The following is an 8,599-nucleotide window of genomic DNA, read 5'->3' as shown; positions in this document are numbered from 1 at the left end:
GCTGAAGCCCATAACAGTCTGCATTTTTTTTTTGTATCACACCCTATAATATGTATGTAAGCTAACATAATAAATTCTAACCTAAATTTATTTTAATTTTGTAACTTAATTTAAATTCAAAAGTTGATATAAACAATAATAATTTGTAACTAAAAGAAGTCTATAGAAAATAATCTGAATAATCTTTTTTTTTATTTGAATTGTAATTAGATCATAACTCAAGTTCAAGTATGAGTTGATGATCATTGAATCTCTTTGATTGTCTTCTATAAGACCACCAGCAAATCGGATCGTCCGGTCAGCCGTGCCAACCAGGATGATTAACGGCCCCATTCACGCGAACCTAAATAATGATAATCATAATGCGGCCGAGTCCAATAAATTTGAATACCATAATCACAATCATCACCCGTAACCGTAAGAATTCCTTTGGACCTGGCCTGTGTGTGTGTTTTCTTGCTCAGCCCGAGCTTGGTTTCCTCTTGGATTTCCATGTGAGTTAGTGCGCTGTGGGCGCCATAAATTTCACCAAATTACAATACACTCGGGCGGCGATAATGGACGGTAATTATCAACCGAGGAAGGAAACGGAGGGCGTCTTCAGAACCCGTCAAACCCTGCAGCTATCCACCGGAATTAACATACATTTAAAGGATCCCACACACCAGCACCAAAATTTTAAGCAAACAAAAGTTACATTTAAAAAAAAACGTTCGATGATACGTACATTATTATTTAAATGAATGTACTAATATGAACGTATAATCATATTAGTCATACTTAACCATGAAATATTCTTATCTGATTTGTAATAATATATATATTTGCTTTTATAACTTGTTTTAGAAAATACAACTCTAATATTATTAGTCTTAAAATAATAAAATTGAAACATGTATTTGTAAATATGATACCTGTATTGTGTACATCGAGTACGTTTGTGCGAACATCTAGTACGTTCGTTAGAACACCAAAAATCTGAAATATATACATTTAATTGAGAATATATGATCTAATGAACGTAATGTAATTTTTTTGTACCGTAGCCTAGGTTGGACCATTCGATTTTCAGAGCTTTTTTAGCATAAGGTAACCACAATATTTGCCCTAGTTGTAATGTAGTTTATTAGTATTTATAGTTGTGAGGACATTTAAAGTTCTCTTGTTATAATTAAAATTTACTATAATCGTTTCAATAATAAATATATAATTCGTTGAAGTATTTCCAATTTTTTATAATAAATTTCCCAGTTTAAACCACAAAGAGTTGCCTGAATTGGACCAGTCAAATTAGAGGAAAATCTGTTGCTATAACAGCGGTTCTCAATCTTTGCGCCCCCTGTATTATATAAGATAATAATATAGATGAGAGTAATCCAATACATGGGAATTTATTCAAAAGTGCTTGTAACTTTACTTTTCCCCACTTCTTACCTTTGCAAAATTGTATTTTCTGCTGTGGCTGCTTTAATATCTAAATATAAACAAACTTCAAATAGAAAGAGACCTCAGAATGACTATTTCGATTATAAAACTAAACCTGGTACATCAAAACAAGCACATATTAGATTAGATTTTGGTAACTAAAATTACGTTACTGGTCCATCCTTGGAAACCATATGAACGTGCAATGTTGACACAATTGTGCTGTGTCTGTAGATAATTCCGGAATGAGATGGATAAATGTACGTTCGTGTGGACAAAGAGACACGTGTGTATAGTAAATTTCTGCTATTAAATAGAAATTCCTCATTAATTGAGTACGTTAATTGAGCGTTGACTACATGTAGTATAGTAGATTTCTGAGCATTTATTTATCCGATTTAAGTGATATTTAGCTCAAGTATGTCGCAACATACTTAGGTCAAGACTAGCTTTTTGTAGCAGCTTTATCGCGTTGGTCTGTGGGATCCTTTATGTTACACGGCTGACGTGCGTCTTGATTTACACACAAGCCACACGCGTGTAGATTTTATAATTACCACATCTTTCGTTTCATCTCCAACAAACACTCACAAACATACTTAGCCATACTCAGATACATATATATAGTAGGAATGCCTCGAGCAAAAGCAAAGAAAGCTGAGCTAATTGAGAAAATTATTAAATAAAATTCATGTTATCGAAAACGGCTTACCGAGCGCATCGCCATTAACACATTCTGTTTACCATTACTACCATTTGCGAGCATCTCCCATGTGCACAATAAAATTAAGCAATTAACGTATTCCATCGACGACACACGGCTTCGTTTACCAATTATTTATCATTCGAGTTTCCTTCGGCGTTCAATACGATGGACCAAGAATCGTGACACTCAATCTGAACTCATCTTCGTTTTCTCAGGATCTATGACTTTCTTCCGCTATTCTTAATATATAATATGTGAGAAATAGCATTCTAGTGCATTATATTCTTTTTTTTCTCTCTCCTTTTCCTACACACGGCTAAATACTGGATAAACTTTCTTTGCACCACTTCGATTTGTGTCAATTACTACACTACGATATTTAACGTCAAGTATCAAATAAAATACAAGTTCCTTAGATATATTTTAATCCAGCGTTTCTCAACCTTTTTACCGAGCGATCCACCATATTTCTTTATAGTTGTACAGCTTAGTAATGCTTTGATCTAGTTTATAGTTTAAAATTAATATATTTAATGGTAATAAAAATGAAGATATAAAAAAAATGTCTTTTCTTAGGAGCACCCAAGGCCTCTAGACACTTGCCTCATTACCATAATGGTTGATTTGTCACTGTTGCGACATCCAGGTAAATTGTAAATGAAGGGCATCAAAAAAATATGATATATAAAAAACACTATAGAAAAGTACATTGGTTTGGAAACTCACATGATAAGTGCCTCAATGGACCACGTATATTTGTATGCGAATCCTTTAATATGTACTTAGTAGTTTGGTACTCATGACTGTCAATTATGTCATATGTCAAACAAAGTATGTTTGCAGCTTTAATAATTTCAGTAAAGATTTCTTTTCGAGTTTCCAGATTATTTATTCACGTAAACATATTTTAATTAATATTCTTGATGAATATTATTTGCGTCTATAATATATTCATAATATTTATTCATCAAATATTAAATTAATCACAATTATTTTTTTAATAAATAATAATTAATTATACTTTGTTTTATTTCTACAATATTTACATGGCTTTGTAGTGAATTTGCATATATAAATTTATACGTCTAAACCGTGAAATCTATTAAAATGTATAATTAATGTAATACTAATAAATGTTGATTTTTAATGTACATAATTAATTATTAGTTTTGAATAAATATTAATACTATTTATTGAATCAATCATAAATAAAGGAATAAAAAATTAAAACGTATTTATTTAATCAACAATTTTCGTCCAATATTATAGTAAATTTTAATATTTAAAAATTACTATAAATGTATCCTCGAAATTGTTACGTTAAGCAAAACTTTGTTTTCAAAGGAAAAAAAATCACATTTTAAAAAATAGAAGATTTTATTTAGATGGGTGAAGGTAATCTTTCCTGTAGTAATAATTTATTTACAATAAATTAATTTACACAATTATTCGAAAAGTAGAATTAAAAATTTATAATGCTAAACAGTTATTAATAAATTGGGCTATAAACCCTATTGGAGCGTTGTACCAAAGGGGCCGACCCCAGGCGCATCAAACCCCTACGTTCCAATGAAGCTAATAATATGTAACAGTATCTTTTAGAGAAGGGTTGCAATGAACATATTTGGCCCCTTTGATTAGATATTGGACCCTTTTATGTACACCTCTGCGATGTTGATTTCCTTTGTCTGCCTGGCACTTCCCTTGGTTTACTTACTTCCGTCAGTGCTGGCCTCCACTGCCACTACCATCGTAGGCTCTCTGCAGGCTCCGCTCGTCTTCATCTTTAGTCAGTAGGACATCTGTTACATATGTTTCATCCTGACCCAAACCTGTGCTCAGTACTGTCGTCCTTAGAATACTTCAAACAAAACATCTTCCATCCTCCTTCTTCGTGATTAAGTGGAAGATATTGGACCTTAGGAGAATAATTTCATTGCTGCGGTCCTGGCCTTTTGTAACAGTTATTTTTTGTTATCTTTCTTTCTGTATTTTTTTTAACTTATTTTATTAATAACTTAATAACTTAAATATCACTATTGAACTAGGAATGATAAATCAAGAAATATTTTTTATACATTCATTTGGAATGCTTATATTATATATATGTATAACATTCATCCACTTTAAATGAAGTATTTCCTATAACTATAAATACTTCGTCTGTTTGTAGCGATAATCTAGTTTAATGCATTTGCATTCATGATCATTTACATAAACATGAGTCAAGGTGTTATTTATAAAGACTACCAACGAAAAGTAAAAATAAAATATGAAAACTAAAGATTGTAACAATTATGCATATTAAATCTTATTTGAATAATACAAATTATTTACATTCCTTGATAATAGTTTTATACCACTTTCCAACAATATAATTATTATAAATTAAAATATATTAAGTATTTTTTGTGAATAAAAAATATATATATTTGAGAAAAAAGAAATATATACTTTTCTTTTACATTTTTATGTCCTATGTTTGTAGGAATTTCTTAACAATTATTTTACTACAGAAATTAACTATAGAAATTTTATTAAATAATTAACCAAAAATATAAGTATAAATTTTGCCTCATAAACTCATTATTTCTTTATATTAATATATTTTTTGTTTAAATATTAGGGATAATTGTGTTATTTTTATTATAAATAATAATTAGTTTAGATTTAGACGAATTGATAATTATTATTCCATGTTTGCACCATTATTATTCCATACATAAGAAAGTGAATATATAAGAAACAAAGACTGGATCATGGCTAATTTAAGGTTTTCATTTAGAAAATGAATTAAAAAAAAAATGACATAACGAGAGACGATGAGAAGAGAAGTCCCGGATTGCGCACATGCTACATCATTTTTATAACTTGTTTACACATATTTTGTGTATTTTCAAATGTTTCACTATACGAGGTATTTTACTTTACGAGTAAAAATCCAAACTCTATATAAAATTGAATCAATTACACCAATAATCTTATAATATGTATTTGTACAGTAAAACCTTGAAAAGATTACAAATATTAAAAAAAAGTTTAATTTCTTAATAAATTTGACTCTAAAAGGAAGAACAAATTGGATTATTAATTAATCGTAGAAAATTTGGCTCAAATAAATTAATAGGATTTATTTTTATCATATACTTATATAATCAAAGTTTTCAACAAAACAAAAAAGATCATTTATGTTAAGGTTTGTACAAAAAACGACTTTTTCAAAACAGGTTTACGAATCTCAACTTTTATATTAAACCAGTTTTCGAATTTCCACAAAACAACTGAGATGAGTGATTTTTTTTAGAAAACAGAAGGAAAATTTTATAAATTTGTTTAGTATGTTATAAATAGCTTGATAATGTCAGACCTGAACAAATTTAAATTTCGGAGTTTAAGACATTTAAAAAGGAATAAATGATTGAGTTCTAAACACAAATACAAGAAATGATAAAGAGTTTAAAGTATTGTTTCTTAGAGGGTCATATTAAGAAATTCAAGTTTCTTTACTTTTCAAATTGTTTGAGCGCAACAGTGGTTGTAAAGGGTGGTAACAATGTACACCATGAATTTGTCGAGGAAGCTTAGCTCCAGAGTTAAGCATGGAGGATAATTATTAGTGAGACAGTAGTTTAGTAGTTGAATATTAGAGTTGTGTATAGTTCTAGTGTAGTAGTGTAAGCGATGTAAGATGTAGTTAATAAACGCCATCTTTGCAACCCCAACGATTTCTTCCAATCACCTCGATCCTTCGTCCAAACACAATTAAATATTTTTCTTTAATAATCTCAACATTTTTCCTACAATTGCTAAAAGTATTTGATCAGTTTCTCACATTGACATAAGATGACATCTATCTTTACTCGACCCATAGGTTGAAAAATGCATGTCTATATCTATGGAATTTAAACTACCTTTTGTTCATTATTAGTAATAATATGATGAAGTATGTATATAAAGTATACATTCATTCAGTAATCATTGCCTATGTAATTGAAAGTAGTCCAACATGAGTTTCGTTGATCTGATTCGATACAATAACGAAAAATATAATAACACAATTGCACTTGAATAATATAGAATTAATGATTTCCTTTAATTATATCACACAATTAGTTTGCTCTAAAAAACATATCAAACCGTAAACAACTATTATTCATACATAGGTAAAAAAATAAATAATAAAACATCCAAGTGTCTCGCACCATTTATTTGTATTAAATTTTAATACACATTTAGATGCAGTGATATCTATATACAAATAAAGCTTTCTAGCCATGTGTGTAGTTAAAAACAATGTGAAAAAAAAATGTATACGAACAGAATAGTTTCTACTTTTTACATATACAAAATTCATACTATAACTGTATCACACAGCTCATTCCATTCTGTTTCATTTCTAAAATCCTCCTTTTGTCTGCATTTCATTATCAATTGCTTATTATCATTCCCATAAAATTAGTGAACGTGTGCACATCGTGTAATTGGAGATTTTTACATACTTCCTAATAACAATGTAAAATAATGCAGCACAAAAAAATATTTATATACGCTCGCATCAATAACATATTTTATTTACGCTCTGTTTGCAGTTTCAATTGAAAAGGAAGCCACCAAATTGAATCAAAACGTTTCTGTATATGAATTAACAGCAATGCAAGAGAGAAGTGATTATTAACTGTACTTGTGGTTTTGTCTTTATTAATATTGTTGTTTTTTTTACTTTTGTTTTCGTTCCTTATATTTCATTTCGTTCGCATGAACATTATCTTTAATTGTATAGTATTCTGTTGCTAAACCTGAGCATTTATTTACTTTCACGATATTGAAGAAATGGAATAAGTAGTGCTTTATTTAATTGTACTGTGTTCAGTTATATACAATTGTATAACGTAATCACGGTATAAAAATAAATAACAAGTTTAATTAGGATTATTTAAGATAGTTTTTTTAATTAGAAAATAGAAAAATAAAACAAGATTTATACTAGAGTTTATACAAAAATTGAATTAGGGTTATCGAATTTCAGTATTGAATAATAATGTTATTTTTTTTTAATTTTAAATTTGTAGGAAACTAAGAAAAAAAGCTACTACAACTATTCAGGAAATTCTAATAACTTTCAGTTATAAAATTTTATTTTTGAATAATTTTACAATGTACAATATCTGTTAATAATATTTAAATAAATAATAACATTAATAAAGCTATAATTCGTAAAACTATGTACAACTTTTATTATATTTTTAGTACATTCCTAATGTCAATATATTTGAAATATAAAATAGTATTCAGTAATACCGGTTATAAAGTCAACTATGCGTGCACATTTTAACTCAAAATTAACAAAATATATTATTTTTAGTACTTTTCTTAAGGAAATATGATTTAAACAATAATTTTAAAAATTAACATTTTTTATGAAATCCAAAATTCCAACATATAAAAACGTTATTTTTTAATTTAAAAACCGGCTATCAAATTTTATAAATTGTATTTTTGTAAATATGCTCTTGAGTATACGAAACCAATTAAATATAAAAAAACTAAAATGTGTACAAATTTGTACAACTTTTTAGTCACAATAAAAAAATGTACCAAATATATTTTTTTAGTACTTTTCTTAATAATAATATTTATTAGTCACAATGCAACCAAAGGGCTATCGACCTAAGTCTTTACGCCCAGAGACACAAAAAACATATAAATTGTCACAATAAATCAAACAAAAATGAAATTCATTCTGAAAAAAAAGTGAAAAATATAGAAAATTTACCATATTCCAACATCTTTTTTATTTCATTTATTATTACAGAAAAATTTTCATTTTTTTGTTGTATGTTTATCTTGTTTTTCATTAATATATTCTATAATTAATTCATATATATAAACCGTTATTTTTTCATTTAAAAACCGGTTATAAAATTCTATATTGGATCATAATTATACACTATACGAAATCAAGTAAATAAAAATGGTAATATCTATATAAATCTATACAACATTTTAATCAAAATGAAATTAGAACTAATATAATTTATAAACATATCATTCATTATTTTCGAATATGATATATATTATATATTTTTGATATATTTTACATATTTGTATAATTTCAAGTCAAAATATTTTATAAAATAAATAATTAAATTTGATATACAATTTCTAATATTTTAATCAGCTTTTCTTTAAATGTAAAAACCGGTTATATATTAAAAAAAATATATAAAAATCGTTTTTAAACAGAGTTTTATTAAATAAGTTTTTTTTAAACATTAAATCAATCATTAAAAATCATTTTCTTCATTGAAAAGTAACGTGTAAGACAATATTATTAAATAGAAATTTACCTGAAATTAACATTTATTTCTAGTTTAACATATGTTGTCTTTTAATCCTTTGAGAAAGTTCCTGTTTTACATTTACAGTGGTGCCTCACACAACGAACTTAATTCGTTCCAGGAGCAAGTT

Source organism: Nicrophorus vespilloides, unplaced genomic scaffold (genome assembly GCF_001412225.1).
Source record: "Nicrophorus vespilloides isolate i.1.1-1 unplaced genomic scaffold, Nicve_v1.0, whole genome shotgun sequence".
In the NCBI taxonomy this organism is placed as follows: Eukaryota; Metazoa; Arthropoda; class Insecta; order Coleoptera; family Silphidae; genus Nicrophorus; species Nicrophorus vespilloides.
Note: the sequence above shows the minus strand (reverse complement) of the source record.